Source organism: Dromaius novaehollandiae, chromosome 1 (genome assembly GCF_036370855.1).
Source record: "Dromaius novaehollandiae isolate bDroNov1 chromosome 1, bDroNov1.hap1, whole genome shotgun sequence".
NCBI lineage: Eukaryota > Metazoa > Chordata > Aves > Casuariiformes > Dromaiidae > Dromaius > Dromaius novaehollandiae.
Genome location: NC_088098.1, coordinates 208977073 through 209000241, shown reverse-complemented (window position 1 = coordinate 209000241; position 23169 = coordinate 208977073). Strand labels below are relative to the sequence as shown.

Sequence of the window (23169 nt, the reverse complement as noted above, 5' to 3'; positions counted from 1 at the left end):
CCCAGTGAGGAGCAATTTTGAACGGATTCAGGCTTAACAGTCAGACTAAAGAAGTGTATATCTGCAAACTGTAGGAGGTGCTAACTCGCAGCTAAAAGCCCTGACAAAATAGGGAGAAAATAAAGCAACATCTGGTATGGCTGTTATTACCAAAATAGATGTTAATAGGAAAATTGTGTTATTATTATTAGAAATTAACATAATCAGGGAGCAATAAAGAGGGGGGAGTATTCTGACAAATGTGATACTGAACATCCCAGAAATAAGTGTAGTCTTCAAGGAGGAATAATTGTGCAGAGATACACTTCTCCATGTCAGGTCTGAATTTGTTGAATTAAAGCATAAATAGATTTTAAGCTGTTTATGATGATTGCATCCTTGACCAGATTCTTCCTGCCTCAGTTCAGACACTGAACAGAATTGCCTAAATTCTGCCTAAAGGAGCCTAAAGGAGCTCATTCCTTTGTCAGTTGGAGACATTAGACATCTTCAGAGGTCTGTTCAGCTCCTGTGAACTCAGCTATCCTTTGGAATTTCCTGTCTCCTGATAGGCAGTCTTTTGATTGATTTTAGGAAGACACTAGAGCACCCACAATGCTAACTCAGCTTAGTGTCTGAAGTCAAGAAGGATGGATTATCATACTTACTTAGTAGTAAATGGCAGTAATGACTCCTCCAGAGAGATAATTGTCTGAGCTTTCTCAGTGTCTCTCACACCCCAAAACACTGAGGGTCTCAGATCCTTAGGTGACAAGTCCAGACTTAGATGCATAATTTTTAGAGGCTAGACTCAGTCACTTGGTTGAATCTAGTACATACTAAAGAGTGGTAAAACCTGTACAAATCCAGTGTGAGAAAGCCAGGGCTAAGAGGAAGGGGCTGTCTGTGCTAGAGGGAGCTGCACTGGTTGACCCCAGAAGTCATAGTTTATTTCAAGTGGGTGCCTGTGCTGCTTGATTTCATAATTATTTGCATCATGAATTGACTACAAAACACACATTCTTGGGTCATAAACTCCCAGAGAGTCTATTTCTCTGTACTAAGTGTAAGAGAAGCCTGAGTTACTGCCTCAGATGTAGATGTCTCCACTGCAGGAACATGTACTTGATTAGATGAATCCCATTCGAACATAGTTGCAGACCTGGACCCTATTTTTCCAACTGCTGTGCAAATACATAAAAAACACAAAGTCCCCATTGAAAAGCACTTGCAAACAAAGATTAGGCCAGATGAGAGAGGCAGCTCAGGAGAAAGGAGTGACAGCAAGACTAGCATGGTTAACCACAATGCTTAGTGTACCTGAGGACTAACTCTTGTCCTGTTTGGAGGTGTTTTGTAGGCCCCATAGCAAAGATAAATTTAAGGAAGAATTTGAAACCTGGTAATGAAACAGCTATGCAGCTACTTTATATATTCTTTCCAGATGTGCTAGGCAGTATGGGAGAAAGTTGGAGTTTCTTACTTGAGAGCTTAACTTGTGAGTAATGGAAGTTTTGTCATCCAATGAAAGGTCCATGTCTTACTAGGAGAGATTATGGAGAGCACAGAAACAGGCTCTGGAAAGCTCTAAAAGCAACCTGTAATTATAATTGATGCCATAGGGAAAAAAGAGCAATATCTCTCAGCCTCTAATCAATGTAATCTATTGAAGGAAATCCACAGTAAGCAGGAAAGAAGAGAAAATGTCTGGCTTGATTTTTAGTATATACTTATTGCTTGTTTTTTTGTGGCTGCAATTGAGCTGCTGGAAGATCTCCCAATGGAGATGGACAACACTGTCCTGTGGCCAGCACTGGCTTTCTTGAAATGCAGAGGAACCCACTGTGCAAGACACTATACAAACACAGAAGAAAAAGATGATCTCTGACAACCAAGTAACTCATCAAATAACTGCCTCATATGCACTGATTTTTTTGAATGTTATTTGTATATATTATAATAAAGCTGTAACCTTTAACACCAGGTGAAGTTCAGTGTGTATAGTATAAGCAAGCTTTCAGATGTCTCCATTACTTTTTCCTATCCTCTATGATTTTATTGCAGTCTAGCTGTCTTCCTTTAAATTAAACAAATTTTAACAGATGGTTAAGCAGATCCCACACTTCTTTGTGATTTCATGAAGAATATAGATACAGAAATGTTGTCCACAGGCATGTCTATGATAAAATGAGGAAAACTCATTAAAATCCATTCTATTAAGCTAGTCTGATTCTCAAAATAAGCCAATGTGAGAAAAAAAATCTTAAGTGATGAAGTGATACTGTGTGGATCTTGAAATGATGTTTCCTTCAGGAGGCGGTCAAAGCACACAGAAATGCAGGGAAAATTGAGGGTTACGATATTCAGGTTTCTCAGCTGCAGGAAAAAAAAAAAAGATACCCCTGGTCTGTATTTATTTAGATTAGGGAATCTAAAGCACTTATCCTTACCCTTCATGTTCCTTTTAATACTATATTTAATACTCATGTTTTATTTAATACTTATGTTCAGGGTGGAGTTTTCAAAAGCAGTGGCATAATTGTGCTCAGATAAAAATAAATATCTTAAGAAAGGAGTTGGCTGTGTGCTGAAAAGTGGAAGTGGAATCCTTCTCTGTCAGGGAAATAAAGAGATCTGCACACATACAAATATAACCTTCCTGTTGTCTGCAATGATATTACAGTAAGATATGTAAGATGTGATTTTCAGGTAGCCTCAAACAGATAAGATTCTAGTATTTTAAAAAATAACAGGTCTCAGTCCACTGCCCAAATGGTTCTGATTTCCCTGACAAAGAAATACAATTTATCTTCTGTGATACAATTTATCTTATGTAATTAACTAAATTGACTAATTATAAGCCAAAAATATGGGCTGGTTAGGCAAATAGAAAATTATTCAAGGGTATACAAAAGATTAAATTAAAATAAAAAAGAGAAATAAAGAAGCTGCTACATTTACCCAGAGCCATCCCCATCAGTCTGCTTGGTCATTAAATCTGAAGTCAGCCTCCAAATGCAAAAGCAGTGCCTTAATATAAGGAAGGAAAAAGGTTCAAAGAAAACAGGAGACCAATATTTGTGAGAGGTTTAGATACATTATACATATATAAATATATAAAATATTTATTTTATATATATATATATAAAATGTATAAATATAAACAGCCAGGTGTCATTTTCCTCCCACTTCTCAGTCCACCGCTGTGTAATATATGGGCTGCTTTGCAAATTCTATTGTTGTTGCTCAGTAACCACAATGATTACTGCAAATTGAAGATGTATAACAAGAATTCCTCCTTCTCTATTAAGTTACCTTCAGAAAGAAGAAATTCTAAGCTAATTGTTTGCACAAAATTTGATAATAACCAAAGGCATTTTTTTTTTTGAGTTTATGAAAGGACTAACTACTGCTACTGTTCTTATTCATATGACCTTTTCCCACTTCTGTTCAGATGGAAAGCTAGTTTGATCAGAGAAAATCTCTTCTAAGGTGTATTTTTAGTCAGAGAAAATATGAAGTTAGTGGAATTCTCACAAATTGGCTTGTTCTCACAGACTCCCCAGCCCAGCTGATTGCTCATTAAGAATGAGTTGAGGTCCTGTACACTGCTATCTCATAGAAAATTGACTTGAAAACGAAGACTTAGCTCCAGCCTTGTGCTGCTGGGCACAAGTTCCACTTTTCTCCTAGGTAGATAGGAATAAGCAGTGTTTGCCCTGCAATTCTGTGCCAGGATCACTAGACCTGGTATGGATGCAGCAGCAGCTTCCAGTCTGTCTCATCATTCCCACTTCTGGGATTGTTCCCCTCCTTGAAACAGAAACAAATTAGTTTCTTGCCTCCACGCTGAAGAGTGACACTTAGGGATGAGACCAATATAGACTCAACTTCACTGGGGCAGGAAAAAGAAACCCATGAAGATACCATTGCATAACAAAAGGCTGTTAGGCTAATTCAGAACAGACCAGCTGATGACTATTAAACACACAAGGATTTGGACACACAGTCCAGCTTACTAAATCTCTAATCAGATGTTCAGTTTACCTAAAGCATTTATTATTAATCACTGTCTAAAATCAGATATGGGTTAGTTACATCCTGGTCATTGCTACAGCATGGTGATGGATGGTTTTAGATGTGAAATTCACTTACTATTTTCTTTAGAAGGGGACAGAAGCAGGTTTTGGCATAGCACATCAGTTACCAAGCAGTACCATAAGGAGCAGTTTTGATTTTTCACTTGTTACCAAGCCTGTCTGAAAGTGAACCACCCCTTGGCTCCTGGCAAGCTCGCTCTGAGAGAGCCTCTGCACAGCTGCAGCTTGGGATGAAAGTGGTCCTCACACTTCCTCATTTCTCCCGTTTCCATGATACAGCCTGGGGCAGGCTAGCGCTATCACTTGCACTGTAAGGGAATCGTCCCTCAGTTTCAAGCTTTTATACGACTTCTGTGAGCTCTTCTAAGTAGAGTATGTCATATGTAATAATACTCCTTTTTTTTAGATCCTGAAAAGAAAACAGGAGAAACAAAGACAGAAGGTGAGTGAGAAAGACATCTGGAAAATGTATTAGTGGGCCCTGATGACTCATCCAGCATTTCTACATTGCTGGTGTTATGGGTTGCCACAATAATACTGGTATGTCATTGCACGTTTAAGGAAGGACAACATCAAAGGCTATCTCACAGTGGATTTTCCCACAATGGCCCAAGCACAGTAATGAAATCCATATATACACAGTGAAAGTTCCCAAAGCACTGAAAAGGTTGCAATTTCTCATTTTTTTAAGGGAAAAAAGATAATGATGGTCATTCAGTGAAGGACATGTGATGCCAGAGGTGTTAAGGTGCCAGCTTCAGAGGCCCAAGACCAGGCTGTACTCTTGATTTTCGCTGAAAGGTGCCCCAGTAGTCACCTCATCTGTGAACAGAGGAGTACCTGCTCCTGCAGGTTAGAGCCAGAGGCCATTGAACATAAAATCAAGCCACGCTACCCTCAGGTACCACCAACTACAGAAGTTGGTATGACTTGTTTAGATTGGCCCAGGGAGTCTCCTCAGCTCAGAGAGAACACGATGGGATTTAGTGTAATACAGCACTTCACCATCACTTCTACAGAGGGCTAAAAGAAACTAGCTGCTCCTAGGATGGCTCAGGATGTTCAGGTCAGAGATCGTTTGATGTGGTGACTGGAACAGCAAGTCACTGTACCAAGTAACAGGGAAGTTCATCCTAGTCCTATGCTTCTATCATCATTATCATAAATAATCTAATAATAATATCTAGCCTGTATTAATTTATATCTGATTTTCAATAAGAAAATTCAGAGCACTTTTTTTTCCTCCTGCCTGTTAACAGAAGGGAAAATGTACATCTGAAATCCTGTGGCATCCCCTGTGTTTAATGGATATTTGGTAGGAGGGAGATCAGAGTGTTTCTTAGTACCAGAGGAAAACTGAGGAAGAGTTAGGGAACCAGAACAGATCTTCACCAGCAAGCTCATTGTATTGCTAAGCTGACTCAAAACTAAATATTTAGATTTTGGTCAAAGTGACCTTAGTGAAGATATCTTTTCTTTTTGATACTGGCCATGGAAATTTTTGATTTATCGGATCATCTTTTACACTGAAACTTTGGCATGAATTATTTTCTGAGGGAATATGGAAACTCTTTAAGCTCTGACTACTTTGTCAAAGGTGCAAAATGGCAGTCTTTTACAAGTCTTTCTTACATTTTTATTCTTTAATTTTACCCATTGTTTATTTTTGCCTTGGAGCATGTGTTCTGATCAAAGTCAGCTGAAATAAACTGGGCAGCTTTTCATAAGCTTCACTGGGCTCTGGATCTGTTGAAAGCCACTGCTGTTCAGTGACTGCTCAGTGGCCAGTGTGAAGCACAGAGCTGGTCTCAGTCCTTCTCCCAGAGGCTTTGTCTGTTTTTCAGAGAAATCCTGCTGCTTGCTAGTGGTAGGTCTTAGGAGCACAGCTAGACAGAAAATGTTTAGCAAAGCTCTTTTAATAATTTTCTAAATCAGTATCTAAGTATATTTAGATGCTTCTATAAATATCTAAAAGTTCTTTAAAAAGTGACCTTAAAACATTTTTATGAAAATCAGAAACTTCCTCTTTTCACTTTTTCCTGTGGAATTTTGTGTTTTGATTCAGGAAGACCAGTTAAATTAAAAAATATAAAATATTAAAAAGCTTTAAAAAGTTTAAAATATAAATCAGAATACTTAGCTTTTATTGTGAAAATACTTTTGTTCCTGAAAAGGTCTTTTTATATTTTTTCTCGATGATTGATTTTTTGCTTCTTTTTTTTTTCCATTTTGGATCAAAAGACCATGTGGAATCACAGGATTTCTTACAATTCTGCTTATTCACATGCACATCAACATACACAAAGTTCATACCTTGAAAGCTGTCTAAAGCACCCCATTCCACCAGTAAATGAATTTTAATTAGAAAATGTTTTTTTCTGAAATGCAGTTTTCTCATTCATTAATGGACAAGTGCAGTAGAACCACACACACAGAGAATTCAAAAGACGAGTGTGTCTCAGAGTCCTTGAATAACCTGGCTATTTATTCCAAGCTGTGCTGCATTTAGTGTTGTGGTTTGTCTCCTCATAAGGTGCACGCTCAATATCAGGAGTCGGTAGTGTGCAGCAGAAATGGCAAGGGAGCTGGTTCAGACCGTATGATGAGTGTGTGTGGGGATCAGAACAGAAAAGGTGAACAAGAGAAGGATGATTGATAGAAGATCTAAAATGATTTATAATTAGAATTACTTTATAACACTTAATGCAAGTCCATCAATTCTAAATGTCCTGATGATCATTCTCTTCCTCCTTATTTAGGCCCTAATGGGCACTGTAGCCAGTTTCAATTACTGGCAGATACAAACACCTTATAGCACCTATTGCATGGTGCACTCCCCGGCCTCATTCCAGGATGCCTTCCTAAAAGATAGGACTGTGGAAGCTGCCACAGTGTATGCCCACCCCATGCCATGGGGTGCCACCAAGACCCCGTGCTTCCGCCTTGCAGAGAAGAAAATTACAGCTGACAAATAAAATGCAGCAGGATCTTTGAGGGGCAGCACCATCCCGCTCCCACTGATCTTTTTCTGGCATGCTAAATTCTGTCTCGAGGAAGCAAACAGAGTCTGAGACACAACCCTTGAATGCAAGACTGCGCTTGTGTTCGACGTGGCCTGGTGTATTGCGACCAAGCGACAGTGGGCAAGAGATTTCACCCACCGAATCGCAGCTCCACACCCAGAAAAAGGTAGTGTTTCCAACTGCACTGGGTTGTTGTGAAGAAAGAATTAACTAAGGATCAGAAGACACTTGGCTTTTTAGGAGACAAAAAGAATAAGTTGCTTTTCATTTGCTATCAGTTTTTGAAGATTCAGAAAAGCAAAAAAAAAAAAAAAAAAAGGAAAAGCAACAACTGACCGGCTGAATATCTGAATATCTGATAATTACAAGCTTGTATGCATTTTTCTGTTGAAACTTAAAACAGTAATTGCTTTGGACAGAACAAGCAGTGTCCAGATACGAAGCAGAGGACTGCACTCTGAGTTCTGCACCTTGCAGAAAGCTAAAAAAGGACTCAATTTCTACATGCAACTAAGTCCTCCCACCCTCTCCACCTTTTTTTTTTTTTCCTACTAATAATTACCTTGAAAGAATGGCAAAAAAAAAGAGGCTTAGCTGTACCTACAAATCTCACTGAAGTGAAAGATAGCTCTTCTGTCAGAGTTAGACCAATTACTTTATCTGTGTGATCTATGAGACTTCTGAATGTTGGGCACATACAAAAAAAAGGTGACTATTGAAATTGCCTAGTATTAAGGGTGAAAATCGCCTACATGTCTGACAGCAATGAGAACTGCACTCATCCTTGATTAGTTGTGTTATGCTACAGAAAGGGAGTCTGTGGCTCTTAGCCCCAGCTATGTTTCCTGAGACACAGATTCTGATCTCTGATACAGATTTACAGTCTTGTGAAGAGAAATAACCTGGTATCTGTGAGACTCCTGGATTGCAAATCTCTTTTACTTTTTTTTTTTTTTTTTTCATTTGAGTGAATGACCCCACTGGTGGCTGCAGTTTTACAGCTTCCAGCCTGTATAGATGCTCAGCTGATGTGTTAGTTCTTTTTGTAGCAGAACACAATTATGTGTCTGTTTTTATTAACTGCCACACTCTTCTTAATGCAAACTAAAGATTGAGCAGCCACAGATTTGGATTTCTTTGATTTTTTTTTAAATGGACACATATTGAATGTTAAAAAAATCAGTTGTGGATCTTTTGTGTTTTCTACTTAAGACGTTTCATATAAAAATGAAATAAGATGCATATTGCCAGAGATTAAAGAAGGCCATTCTCATGCAGAGGTAAATTACATTGAGACAGAGAATCTCTGATTATCCCTTTGCATTGGAAACTTAATGCTACTCACAGAAAAGATAAGAGCAAAGGGCTATGATAACTGCTGACGAGAAAATATATTCAGAGGAAATAATATGAAAGAGTGTGGGGAAATATTTAAGGTGGTTAAAACAGGAGTAATGGTCTAAAACGAGGAAAAGAGAGATATTAAAAGCAAGCATTAGGAAAAATGTTCTAATATCTATGCCAATTAGAGAGGACTTTAAGTGAGGTCAATGAAACATTGATGAAGAAGCTGTTAAATGAAGTCTAGGGGGGTGCTCAGAGGACTAAAGTACCTACAGGTTCATCAAAAAAGAGACCAACACACCTCTGGGTTTCCTTTCCCAGGTAATCTGTCACCTCACACAAGTGGAATTCCATAATATCAATACCAAGCTTAGATATAGAGAGGTAGGGAGGAAAATAGAGGTGGCAGCACCTATACTCCTTTTAAGGACTTTTGTCCTCACTTGAGGACATTTCTGAAATGTAGAGTTCTTGCGCAGCTTCAGGGCTTTGCCATAGTTGAGGGGACTCCAGCGCTAGAGACTGGACAGGGGTCGGCACCTAGTACAGGCTCAGGGGACGAATACCCCAGTGCAGACGGGATGCCGCACTGAGACTGCCCTTTCCACCTCTGTGTGTCTCATCTGTCCTTGCGGCAACCTTAGTCCCAGACCAACAGGTCTCAGCTTTGTCCTGCCGCAGAAGAGGGCAGGATTTAAGGTCCCCCTGGAAGTGGGCTGCCTACAGGTAATTCAAACACTGGCAACCCCGTTACAAGCAGCGATCTGGAAATGTAGAGAGGGGGAACAGGGGATGCATTGAGCTTAAGCTGTTTTCTGACCTAATGCCTTCAGTTAAGAATAAACACATTATACTGCTCCCCAGCAAAGGAGCATTCTTTGAGGGCGAATAGACAATAACATATCAAAAAGTAAAAAATAATGCAAATCCATCCTCAATACAATCAGTTTGTATTCTCACTTTCCAAAATGCTGGATAACTTTCTGCTAGTGCCTGGGAGACATTTTTAAATAGAAGTAATTAAAAATACAATTTAAATTACATTCCTCTTATTTACAAAGGGTAATTCATGAAAGATATTCCTGTTTCTTGGGAACTAAGACTGACTGCAACAACCAGGACATTCCCTCAGCTCCAACATCATTTTTATGTTTTGTGGTTTTTAGGTAAAAAGAATAAAATAAAAATATTTCAACCTTATTTATATATAAAAAATCTTTCCCAAAAAACTGGAAGAATATGTCTTTAAATAAAGGAGACATCCTTTGGGAAGACAATTGTGTGCTAATTCATTTTTCAATTTCCCCATCCATATTTCTCATTTCAAGCTTTTTCATATCTCCTTACCCTTTTATTATTATCAACAAATCCAGCAATGAGAAAAAAAAAATGTTTCTTTTCTTTAAATATTTGCTGTAGCTTGTGTAATTACTGTGCTTGGCAAGAGACATGAAGCACTATTGAATTTTCCAACCTATTTCTTTTGAAGAGTAAAATACTTCTGCCTCCCTCTTAAGAAACCTCCAGAGGAAGGTAGTAATAAATGTTGTTAAAAAGATAGGGAAAGAAAAAGAAGAGTATATAAACCTGAAAATGCAGCTGAGTTTTTGAGTGTCCAGATTTTGAAGGATATTTGCATAAAGAACCCCCATTAAGGACTGCAGCGTCTCAGCTGACCCAGATCCCTCTAGCTCCCAAGCCCACTTGTTTGGAAAATATGCACAGCAAACACAACCTGCATAAAAGCCTCAGCTTTGTTGGCGGGACTTCTGGTATTGAGAAACAAGAGAAAGGTTATTGAAAACCTCTCTGTTGCTTTCTCTTTCCTACCGAAATTACAAATAGATGACTACAGTAATAAGATTAAGCCTCCCGTTTAATCCAGAGCTTGATTAAGATGTGGATGAGTATGCCACGGCTTATCCTTGTTCTGTCTATCACAATATATAAAATTTTATTCTAGACTGAGGCTTTGGATCTCTCATGATATTTTCAGCTAAATATGTATTAGTGATGTGGAGAAGCTATTTCAGCTAATCAGTATGACAAATAAAAGGCAGTTATAGACCAGCTATCTAGTTGTGTTGCTATGTGCTAGAATATTGAATTTTATGGCATTCCTTGCATTGCTAATGCTAAATACTGGTGACACTTGTCCTCATTTTGCTGAATGTCTCTGTTCGTGGAACTGACACATCCTGGGAAAAATCTTCAGCACAGAAGCACAGAGCAGCCTGAATAACAGTGCTGCAGTCGCGGCACATCCAAGGACCAGCTCAAAAGGAGCGAGAGGTCAGCCAGCTTCCACGCTGTCTCGGGGCTTCACAGCCTCTCCTGTCCAAAGACTACGGGGCTCTTGCTGGTACACATTTCAACCATATATCAGAGATCCTTTGTATTTAAGCAGGTATATGCACTAAAATCAACTGAATGCCTCTCTGACACAGGCTGGTTTCAAGCTCTGTTGAAATTCATTTTTTTCTGCTGGGAGCAGAAAAAATTTGGTTTGGTTTGGGCATGCAGGTTAAAAAGTTCAAAAGTGCCCGAATGAATTAGGAATCTACATCCCAGTGAATTCTCACGAGAATCAAGGGTCTCGTCCCTCCCTTTAAGGAGTCTGACTCTCCCCCCACCCTCACAACAGAGGCAACTCAGCCCTTTTAAACTGTAGCTATTGGAGCACCATAATTTACCGTCGAGGAAACCAGAACTGGGTGGGGGTTATCTCTGCATGTTGTGCTGCAAACCCTACTGCAGCTCAGCAGCTGAGGCGTCCCTGCAGCCCAGGGTGGAAGTGGGATGCTGTGGGCAGCCTTGGGACAGCAGGAAGAATCACTGCAGCCTTTCCATGCCAAACCCGACTGCCCCCTCCATCAGTGGGTGTGATGGTCACCACAGAAAGGCTAAGAACAAAATCACATCACTCAGATAGCAGAGCAGAAGAAGCCCCACAGCCTAAAATGCACTTAATTATCCTGGTAAAACCCTGGGTGCACACGCAAGTATGCTGAGAGAAGCCTGCTTTTGCCTGCTCATGACATTTCCAGCCATGGTGTAGCTATACTGATGAAAAAGGTTCTGCCGAATTACACAGCTTCTACAGTTAAGAGCTCTGCCGAAGGCATGCTGTACTAAAAAGATGCTTTTCAGACCTGAAGTGGAGTGTGAAAAGGGAACTTGCATGTGGTTTTAAAACTTGCATTCATAACATATATTCCTATTAATCAATCAGTGAGCTGGAGCAAGATTTTCTGACATTTTTTGTCCCCAGTGGAAGAAAGGAGATTGACTGGTTTCCTCATCTTCCTAGCCTGGCAAAGTTTACTGTCCTTAATCCACAGAGACACACCCTCTTCTGAGTCTGGTTGCGCTGGCTGAAGGTTGTGCTCAGATAGCTCAGTCAAGGGAAAGTGGTGTGTAAATTCTCATTCATCTCTTTGAACAGTAGTCTGGGTTTGCCTTGGCCAGCCAATGGAGGTGGTCTGAGGTGACAGCTGACAGTTCTGCAGTGGGTGAGGGAGTGCCCAGATGAGAAGCTGTCATGTTCAGAACGGCATTGTCATTGTCATTGTCCTGTGAGAGTGGCATTGTCAAGTACCATAGGTAGTTCTGTAAGGGGATGTTTGTCTCTGCCTTGAACTTCCCTGCCAAATAATCTTGTTGTCCAGGTGCTCCACCAAATTAAGCTTGAACTATGTACACTATCGTATAACATATGTAATAGCTGCGTGTAGACAAAGTAGCTGCTTCAAAGGTTCGTACTCTGTACTCAAAGGACACAATTTTTGTATCATGGTGACAAAAAGAGAGTATTCACCTGTGACATATTTGAGAGAAAAGAGCATGCATTACTGACATTGCCAATTATATTTTATCCAAATAACAAAATCTCCAAATATATAATGTGTCATCCTTAAAAAGAATTATAAGGGGAGAATAAACTTCTCCTGCACCTCTCCTGATTCTGATCTAGAAGTACAGGTCAGACCTGAGGAACTGCGATGTGCAGGCCACAATCACTGATTGCTTCGTTAAAATCTGTGCTTAAGACTAGAGTTAGAACTTTATGGGCTGGATTTTTTTTTTCATAAATTTTTGAAACTGCATGTGCTTATGGGAAAGAGTGATTTTGGTTAAAATTCTCAGTTTGAACAGGTTAAGAAATATTTCTTCAATACTTCCTAATTGAAACTATAATTTGACCCATTTTCTTCAGGCTCAGAGTAACTTCTCATGCAGAGAGAATTTTTTATTGAACTCAACTATTGATAACAGTAATGATACAAAGGGCGTAGTGGTTACAAACTCAGGATCCAGGCAGTAGGGTACGAGCATGAGTGCATGGCTGCACATATGCCTGTGTGTGTTGTAGCAGAGGGAAGGATTTTAGGCTGTGCTATTTACCAGTAAGAGCCATGAAATGCCTGGAAGGAAGAGATCCCATGAAATGCCTGGAAGGAAGAGATCCCATGGCTAACACGTGCCTGCACCCAACCGTGCATCAAACATCAGCTCTAGGGCTACTGCATGTATGACTAACTGCATGTAGCCCTGCAGAAAAATAATGATAAATGTGGGACTTCATTTTAGCTTTAAGCAGGAATGTGCTACGGATGAGTGCCACGTGAGTGATGTGGCACTTTGAAGCACTGCCAGCAGTCATCAGTAATTTTTTGACAAATTTCCTAATGAGATGTGTAGGTTTCTTTTATGAGAAACAAGAGCTGCGGTGTCCTATTCTTAAAATTGAATGGGATGAACATTTCAATGAGACTTCAGTGAGCCAAAATATTTTACAGAGGGATATGAATTTTGACAACAGTTTTGACAGCAAGGTTTCTGAGGTCCACTTAGAACCCAGTGGAAAGCAAAAGAGAGAGAGAAAGCAAAAGAGAGAGAGAGAGAATGAGAAAGACACAGGTAAAAAAAGGAAAAAAAGGGCTGCTCCTTTTGACTGAGTCTTTTACACAACTTAGTTAAGAAGTCTTCTTTCATTCCAGTGTAGGGAAGAAAACAAGTTTCCAATTCAGTCATGACTTTAGGATTTCAGAAATTAACAGGCTCATTGCTTTCCTTAGCCAATCATTCACCTTGTTAAAAAATGTACTTTATTTGCTTGGGAACCGCTTTCTCTTTTAGTAGGGTTTGACATCCCCAAATGCTCTCAGACATGAATTTACTTGCAGAAATGTGTAGGGGGTATAGATTGGGTTTTGGTTGTTTTGTTTTTGTACAGAGTTTGGGCTCATTTCATGCAGGAATTCAGAGTGACAGCACCAAGAAGTCTGAAAAAGCTATTATTTAAACAAAAAAACAGATTTTTGTGAATTAGATTCTACTGATTTTTTTGTATATTTCTGCCTGTGATCATGACCCAAATGGTCTGAATCAGTCTGTATATTTCCCAGAGAGTCTGGACACTCATTTTCCCTATGAGAAAGCTCTTTTAAGGCAGTTTCTGCCCATGTCCCATAAAACACACGGTACATTAGGAGCACTACTGGTGGCAGCTAACTCCTGCTACCATCTTTCCCAGGTTGTCCTCGCTCAGACAAAGAGCAAGCTGCTCGAAGAGCTACTGCACATATATAGCAAGTTGGTTGCTTCAAAGCTATGCCATACAATTTGCCTTTTCCTCCAGCCTACAACTTCTCCATGTTTTCTGTAAAGTATTTGATCAGCAGTAGGTGCTCAGTGTTTGCTGGGAAGAAGAAGAGGGAGGAGAAAGAAGGGCAGAAGGGTTACTGTTGTGTCAAAATGGGGGAATAAAGAAAGGGATAGCCATTCAATAGCCATTCACCTGCTTTTCAGGATGCTGGAACAGGCAAAGCACACAGTGCCATTTTACCACATTTGGACATCAACTACGCACTGTGGCCGGAGACACCGATAAACAACGAAGGAGGAGAATAGACGGAAGAGAACATTTTACAAGCCCTGTGCTCTCCAGTTCCTTTGGGGCATGGCTCTGATCTCTCATTCGTTTCATGCATTTGTGCTCACGCCACCAGCAGAATTCAAAATTGCTTCTCCAAGTGCATCTTCTGTGCCCTTCTCACATGAGCCCAAATGCAGGGAGGCTCCTTCTCCAGTCCTGTAACCTGGATTCGTAACCACAGAAGTACACCTGAACAACTCAGTGCCCTTCTGTTCTCCCTGCTACATGTCTCCCAGCAGTTAAATTAAAATTAAAGACCTCTGTTTTCAGCTAGGTATTTCAATGCTTTCTCACACTACTCGACACTCTTCTGACTGTTTAATTTGTCATCAATATTCTTGTTCCCTCTCTTTCATTCTCTGACACTTTGTGATGTGTTTTGCATAGAAAGTGCTTCCTAAAGAAAAAATGACTTGATTGATGTTCATTGTAGAATTACACATGAACAAAATGCCCAAAAAGCGACAGCTAGAACCTTGCTCTCATGTCTGAATTGAAAGATGCCTTCTTCAGTGTTGCTATGTGTCCACTACCACAAGAGGAATAAACTGAGGACATGGTTCACTGAGTCAGTTGCATTGACGTCCAGGATAGTACCATTCGACATTCCTTTTTACTTGTAGCTTTACGAACACTTTTGCATTAATGTCCTCTGTCATTTCCAATTTTGTTTGTTAAACATAAATTTCACTGGAATTTGAGCTTCAATAAAAGGATCGTGTAGAGTTACATTTTCTCTGAAAGTAAGTGGTATTTATTTTTCTTTATCGTTCAGATAACTGTTTCAAAAGAGGAAATAAAGAAATTACTTTCAACTGTAGATATATTTTTTTCAGCTGTAGAATTGACTTACATTGTTGATCTAATGGGCTATCAGTCAAGTCATTCTTGCTCTGAACAGCAAGTATAGGAGATTTCGAATAGCTGGTGATATTAAAGAACAGATGTTCTTCCCTCAAACTTAAATATATGAGCTGGAGTGGAACACAAACTGCTGGCTAATATCCTCCTATGTAGAGCAAAGGCACTTCTTTGCTCATGAAATTACATCATGCAATTGATTAAATCCTTTAAACCAAAAACAAGCAAATAAACTAAGTAGTTCCTGGGTAGCATGAGTATCATAGATGTGATGGGAAGATTCAGTGTCCATGAGTGCCTGTCGGTCTCCACCGACTGGAAATGATTACTTTAAGCAAACACTTAGTCTCAGATGGCAAAGGCAGATGCAATGAATCCCTCATATCCACAGGTTCTTTTTAAAATCCCGATCTTACTGTGTAGATTGAGAACAGTTAGGCCAGGGTCAAGTGCTTCTGCTAATCCACTTGTGTTTTAAAAACAAATCAGTTAACACAGCCATTAAATCAACCGAGTACGTTTGGCACTCTGGCCTCTTTTTCTGGATAGACTTTCTTGTGCTTTTTAGCAAAGTTATGTCCACATTTTAGCTTCCCTCTTCATAGACTTCGGGCAAAAATGGCTTGAAAAATGCTGTGATGATTTACTGGTTTTGTGGATAAGGCAATTGCTAAATGGTGTGAAGGCATAATCTGTGTGAGTGGCAGGTTGGACTTACTTACAGCTCTGCCATCCTCTTGTGTGAGTAACGGAGACCAATACACTGGTGCAGTGCAACTGGACTGTGTCACATTTAGTAGTGCTACAGAATTCAGTTTTAACTAGAAATTCAAGTCTTTGAAATCATGTGGTAACAGCAAAACACAAGTCTCCTGAATGAAAACTTTGAGCACAATCAAAATGTGTTCAAGTGACTTGAGGAACTGACAAGGGAAGAATAAGAGGAGGAGAATTGCTCTTTCGACAGGTTTTTCCATTGGACTGTTTCTCTTTTGTACTCCTTTGAAAGGAAAATTAATGCACTTTGTCCTCCTTGTTTGTTATGTACTCAGTGCTTGAGTAACAGATCCTGGTGATGTCTGAGCAGAGAGTTTTCTGCAACATTCAGATACAAAGGAAAATATAGTCTCAAACTACACCTGTGGAATTTTAATTTCACTATAGATCTGCCACTATGCGAAGGATGCCATTCAGTTCTGAGGGAAAATCTTGTGTTAGGAAAAAACAAGCAAACAAATAAACAAAGAAGAAGAAAGAGGCTTTCAGCAAATACTCTTATATTCCACAGAAATAGGAAAAAAGAAAACAAATCTCACTCCTAACTGCTGTTAAAATCCCTGTCTATTTCACTGCTATTATTATTGAGTGAGGTCATAAACCTAACACAGAAGGCAGTTTAGAAGGAAGCTAGTGAGCTTAAAATGATGTAACAGAGAGTTTGCACAGAGTTAGACCAAGGATTCAGAGCTGATGGGCTAATAAGTCAGACCCCAATTTATCTCCTCTTCCATCTTGCTTTTTAGGATAACTACATCAGTTTGGACAATTCAGGTCCCCAGGCTGTGCACATCACACATCCCCCTGAGAGCCAAGAATAGAATTGGGATTCTGTATGATCAGCTCCCTGCTGTGTACTAACAAGCAGCTGTGTAACATATTGGGAAGGTGTGTGTGTGTCAAGCTCTTTCCCCAGCTGGATATAAAAATAGGAAATGAGCCCCAAGACAAAATCATAACAAAGCTATCAGCAGTAGTAGAATAGAATAGTTTCTCAAATATGTGGGATACATGATACTCACAGGACTGCCTGGACAATTTGAGGGCACAGCGGAAGCTCCAGCACTGGGGAGTTAGTCTGATATCTTGACCGCAGGGTAAGTGTTAGAAATGGAGTGAAGGCTTACAGGAAATTTGAGTTTGTTATTGACTTCATTTCTATCATTGAGGAGTAAGAGAGTCTTTCCCCTCGTTTCATATTTCCATTCTTTTTGGTGAAGGATAGGTGGCACATCTTCTTCCACACTGTTTGCATCCATTAATTATAGCTTTTGTTTGCTAACTTTAACCCCTTGCATTAGTTCCCAGTTCTGTCCGTATTTATCAGAATGGTCCCAGTAGAAAGATTTTAGTTCATTTTTGTTTCTTGACACATTGCATAAATGTTTTGAAGTGCAGATTGTATATTATGTTCTTCTTGATTTTGAAATAAAGCTTTTCTATTAGTCAGATGTATTTGTTAGAGAGTTTTTATGAACATTTTTTTATCACATCTGCCAAAAATTCTTTGTAACTGTTTGATATTCAAGCATTTGTTTGGATAGATGTATGGGTTACAAGGCTTGTTCCCTGATGGAAATAGTGTGAGCTTTCCAGTCATGTCTGCCATGAATGCTCACGATTCTGCATTTGAATGCCATTTGCTTGAATATTCTACAGATGATCTTTCTGACACTAGATTTGCTTCTTAGAGCATCAGATAAAACACAGATCAGAAGGATTTCCAATATGGACAGAGAGAATTCATTTAAAAGGTCAACATATATTTAGCATGCTTATTTTGTTATTTTACATAGCTTTGGGAGCTATCAAACATATAAGCTTAAACTGTTCTGGAAATGACAAATTTCTTTTTTTTTTTCTTTGAAGATAACCCAAGCAAGATAATCTTATCAAAAATCGGTTATCTAACCAGTTAATAATTCATTTCTCTATTTTTAAACAGAAGTTGTACTGTATAGCAGTGGGAAAGATCTGTCTGTTCAGTTATTGCTTGCAACTATTCATTTTCAAAGGAAAGCATACTATTTTTGTCTAAAGCTTATTTAGTTCACCCATAATCTATGAACTGCAGAATTTAGCCAACAGTCCTACATAATCTTTCTCACAATATTTACAGAAGAGATATCTAGAATAGATTTGTACATGAAAAGAAAGCCCCAGATTATTTTTCACTAAATGGTTGCTATCATAGATATTCAGCAACTACCATCTGACCATTAATTCTCTTTAAAGAAAGAAATACCAGCAACTTGGGACACCATTATTGTCTCATATCTCTATTAAGAAAAAGATAACAAACATCAGAAAAATTTGTGCCTCTAGTGGAGCAGAATTTCTCCTTCTGAGTTTCAAGCCATTTCCTAGCATCCAAGAGACTGAAAGCACACTTCACAACTCCGATGTCCCTGTGACCTTGGTGGACTTTAAAGACGTAGATGTCAGACTTTCAGCTATGGAATGTAAAAGCAAGCTGTTCAACAAGTCATATGAGTCAATGCCTCTGAACAGTGGCTCAGGAATCAAGACTTACCCTTTTCCTGTTGAATGATTTATCAAAGTGGTAGAAAATATTGAGCTACTGCTTAAGAAATGCCAGAGGATACTGGACCTAGGAAGGATACATTCATAATTCATGAAACTGATCAACAATATTCATAGGGAACAGTAACTACTTACTTTTCCCACTTGTTCAGTAGACACATATTTTATAAAAGGAAATTGCACAGTCACTCATCTTTATTCATAAATTCTAGGGCAGACAATTTCTCGAACACATCAGAAGAAATATACACAAAGGTATGTTATCTATGTATCAGTTTCCAAGACCACGTGTACTCTAAATAACTGAGAGACAGTAAACAAAGGGAGGAATCTGCCAGTTCACACAGGCATTTGGTCTGTACCACCTGCTGTCTGTCACCATAAATCAAAAGTAGGTTTCTGCTCTCAGCTCTCAGGTTTAGAATATTAAAAAAGTCCATAATAATGTCACTTAAAACAAGAAGGAAGTTCTAAATGACTGAGTGGTTATTCTCTGTAAGCAAAGCCTTTATTAGTGTGGTCATCATATATTATTTATTTTGTTTGGCAGACTAGAGGCATTGGCCAGATTTAGGATAATAAACCTTGGTATTAACAGGCTGGATTCGAAGTTCTGTTACTGACTTCCTTTCTCTCCATAGCTGGTTAAAAACGGTGAGCCACTGAGCAGGTTACCATGTTTTAGCTGACTCCCATGAAGTTTTTGTGGGGATGACCTTGGACTAGTCCATTAGCTAAGCTAAAATGCCCTCCATGCCTGCTGCAAGGGAGCACCACGCAGGCATGTGCACGCGTGCACACACACACATATACATACACACAAAGTTATTGAACATCAGCTGTTATCAGGAAAATAACTAAATGCAGTCACTTAACTATGTGGGAGCAATTAACCTGTCTAAGCACAGGCATCTAGTGCCACTCCAGAGACTCTAGGATAGCTTACCTGACTTCTATGTCCTGTAGGTCCGGTGTCTTGTTTGCCAGTCTTATACTGATGTTTTGGGCGTCTGAAAGTATCTGAGAGAGTACTAGACATGTAGGTTCAGGTACCTGAATTGCTCCCTACTTCTGTCTTCGCTTCAATTCCTTACTTGTATAATGGGAATAATAGCTGCACCTCCAGGGCATGAGGTACTGAAATACCAGATTACTGAAGAAAGTAATGTACCTTAGATGATGTCATATGCAGCTCTTGGAGAACCATCTCTACACTTAAAAAAGTTATCCTACTAATACTTTCCAAAAAGAAGGATTAATGTTAATGCTTCAATAATGCATCAAAAACATTTTAAATAAATAATAAACCATAAAACTAAACACCTGATCACCCATCTGCTGATTTTTGTGACTCACTGTTTACTACCTTCTCAGAAAATTCCTTTGCGTGACTTACAAAGCTAAATGCTTAAAAATAAAAAGGTTAATTGAAGGGTAAAGTAGAATACATTATTGACTAGTTGACATACTGCTTTGACGTTGTGAATAATATGGAAGTTGTTCAGTAGAGTTGCAGCCACTTTTCCCAGGTCTGAACTTGACCTGCAGTCTTTCTTCCGGAAGCATTGTCACTTCTTTATGTCTAACAGGGCTTTGAGCAATTTCTTTTTTTCCCCTCCCTTCTTAAGAAAATAAATTATTAATGGCATGAAGAATACAGATTAAGGGAGGAAAAAGCCAGAGCATATCACAGCTCCCCAAACCTATAAGATTTTGAAAAAGAGGAGAACAAAAAAAGTTAAACATCCATACCTGAGGTTGCTCGTTTGCATGCCAACAAAAGGTAGGAAAGGAACTACAAAGAGGCTTTGAAATGAGAGGATTATTAGAACAAGAAGAATTTTGAATTAATCAGGACAAGCTTGTATAAGCAGATCCAGGATGCCAGAGGGTTTGGAAACTCTTTTTCTGTAAATCACTTCCTATCGCAGACACTCTTCGTGAAAGGAGGATGAGGAGGTGAACTTAGGGAGGAAGGTGGGGAGGAGGCCGTCCCATCTCTGACATGATCTGAATTAATGTAGATGTCAGGCAGGAGCTGAGTGTGTGAAAATGGTACTGCATATTACAACAAAGATTTTGCAGCTACAATGCTGAAGATGAGGAGCAGATCCTCAGCAGGTGTTATTTGTCACAGGTCCAACAGAGCTAGTACAAATAACACCAGCTGAAGATCTGTTCCTCTGTTTTGTGCTATTTCTCCTCCTCACCCAGCCCCATCTCCTTTATTTTTATGATAAACAAGACTTGAACTCTGCTGAGCCTCACAATTCTGCATCTCGTGGATGACTCATTAAGATTTTATCATTCCGGTGACATGTTACTGAACCCAGTTTCCTTAGGGGGCTGGTCTGCTGATTACAGGAGTAACCAGTGACTGCTTAATCACCCACTTCATTATATTCATATTAATAATAAATGCAAGGAGGTAGACAGTTATAATTACATTGCTAGTTTAGGAAGACATGAGACCATAAAAGTTGGCAACACTGAAATACAAATTCAGTCTGAAATATTGCATGAATAGATATGACTTGGAAGGTGTAGAGAAGGGTAAGAGAGCATAAACGTTGTTGTCTTAAAGAGAGTTATTGTTTCAGCAATAATAATGCTGTTTAATTAAGCAGAAGAAAAATATTTCCTAGAGCAATAAGCAGCTTGGAAGAGATGAGGCAATAATGTATTGACATGTCTGGCTGGGAAGCATCTTCCATCAGGAAAACAGGCCTCGAGGATCCCTCTGCACCCAATAAAAGTTATAGCAGCCTCATCTGTTGGTTGTCTTTGGAGCAAGAAGTCATAGTTTTGTATGTCCATAAAGTCTATAAAGTATGGCGCATGACTGCTGTTAAACTCGAATATCTTTGGTCAGCAGGTATTTTGCAGATCAGGGATTGTCAGCTGAAGCTTCACAACACAGCAGTTCCCCAAGCATAGCAGTGGTACTGAGCGGAGAGTCGACTCTGACTCCGTGCTATGGTAATTGCTTTGAAGGTTTGATACAATGTGATGCATCACAAAGTTGGAAAATTGCTGAGCTGGATCTGTGCTGAACTGCAGACAAAGTTTTTTGTCAGATATCATTCTCTGAAATATGTATTTATATAGCAATGAAAAATTATGGCAAAATAATTAAAATGACATTTGTGCAGGAAAAAAAGGACAAAAGAGAAGGCAAGGCAAGGCAAGGCCAACAAAAGAGAGAAAAAAAAAGGGAAAGAGACGAGGTAAGAGACAAGAGAAAAGGCTGGAACCAGCATTAGCTCTGGACTGGATTCTGACTTGTTTATACTCACCTGCCGATAAGTCTGAGCTACTCATCTTTCACTTCCTGCATTGTCAATGGGAAAAAAATTGGTACTTCCAGAGGGGGATTCTTCTGATTTACCGCGTATGCCTATCTTAAAATTAAATGAACTGCCATCCGGAGGTGCTTACTTATAACTGAAGGATAGGGTGACTATCTAACTTTCAGACATCTAAGTTAGAGCAGATGTTGAGTGAGGGCTTGTGAGGGAACATATTGGGCCGCAGAGTCAGGAAAAGCAGTAATATTTCTCCCAGAGCAAGATAATGCTTTCACAGCTGAGGATTTCCGAAAGCTGCAGGTTTTGATTCAAAATCGATTTTTCTGAAAGTTCAGAAAACTATGTTTTCATTCCTCATTATGTTTAAAGTGATATTTGGAAGTTCTTTGGCTTTATTTTATTTTGAACAGATCAAGTTTTTGTTGCAGATTTATTTTCACATAACTGAATATGTTTTTTGCACAGTGCAGCTAAAGTAGCAGTCAAACCTAAGGGGACGGTAGTATTGTGTCCAAAACAGGACTGAGAAAATCTTGCCTGAGTTCACAAGATGGATGCTCAGCACTGTTCAGCCCTTAACCTCCAGGCAGCTTATCACTCAACTCGTTACCTTGAGCTGCACATATTTATGTATCACATCAAAAGTCAAACAGCTCTAATGAACAGAAGCTGGAAATGCTACTACAAGTTTCTTCATCTACGGGATGGAATTTGGTGCTCCCATCTGCTAGCTATTTCAAAAACTGGAGGTTCATAATGGTGCCAAGCCTTGTAAACAGTTAAATGTGGTCTGAGTAATCTGTGAGTTTGTTTCGTAAGTAAAATAAGCAGAGCGAATCATAACTGGGCTTAGGTTAACCATCAGCATCAATAATTTTGTGCCTCAGAGACTGTATGTTAACCTTGAAGCGTAATCTGAAGTGTGTCCAGGATTTCCGAGCTGGACATTTAGGTGCTAGGGTGGTTTGATATCAACAGGATTGAAGAAAGGGTCTGGCAACACCAGCAGTGCCTGTGTACTTGGCTTAGGTTCTCCTGAGGCATCTTAGCACCTCCATTCTCCTTGTCAAGCTGTCCCTCCAAGTGCATGCCTCCAGGGGGAATATGACTATTTCTGACTATTTCTAGCTAGTGTGATGCCTCACTTTATATGGTGCTCACCATTACTTGCCAGGGTCATGTCTCTTCCAATGAAGGAATGCTCTATTAAGCTATTTAAGCTTCAATAATTTCCTTTAAAATGAAAGCACCTGATGGGACGGAGACAGGTGGGGAAGTGGATCCAACTTAAAAAA

At 39.4% G+C, this 23169-nt stretch overlaps 1 long non-coding RNA gene across 1 annotated transcript in view; it reads right to left on the bottom strand.

Moving 5' to 3' along the window:
- The window catches only part of LOC135330519 (uncharacterized), a 39253-nt gene extending 19656 nt beyond the window's left edge, over window positions 1-19597 (bottom strand). Inside the window, exons 1-2 of the long non-coding RNA XR_010392538.1 lie at window positions 19513-19597; window positions 18556-18633 (exon numbers count right to left, since the gene is read on the bottom strand). This is a non-coding gene — a long non-coding RNA (uncharacterized LOC135330519). The remainder of the gene's footprint in view (window positions 1-18555; window positions 18634-19512) is intronic.
- Between the last annotated feature and the right edge of the window lie 3572 nt (window positions 19598-23169).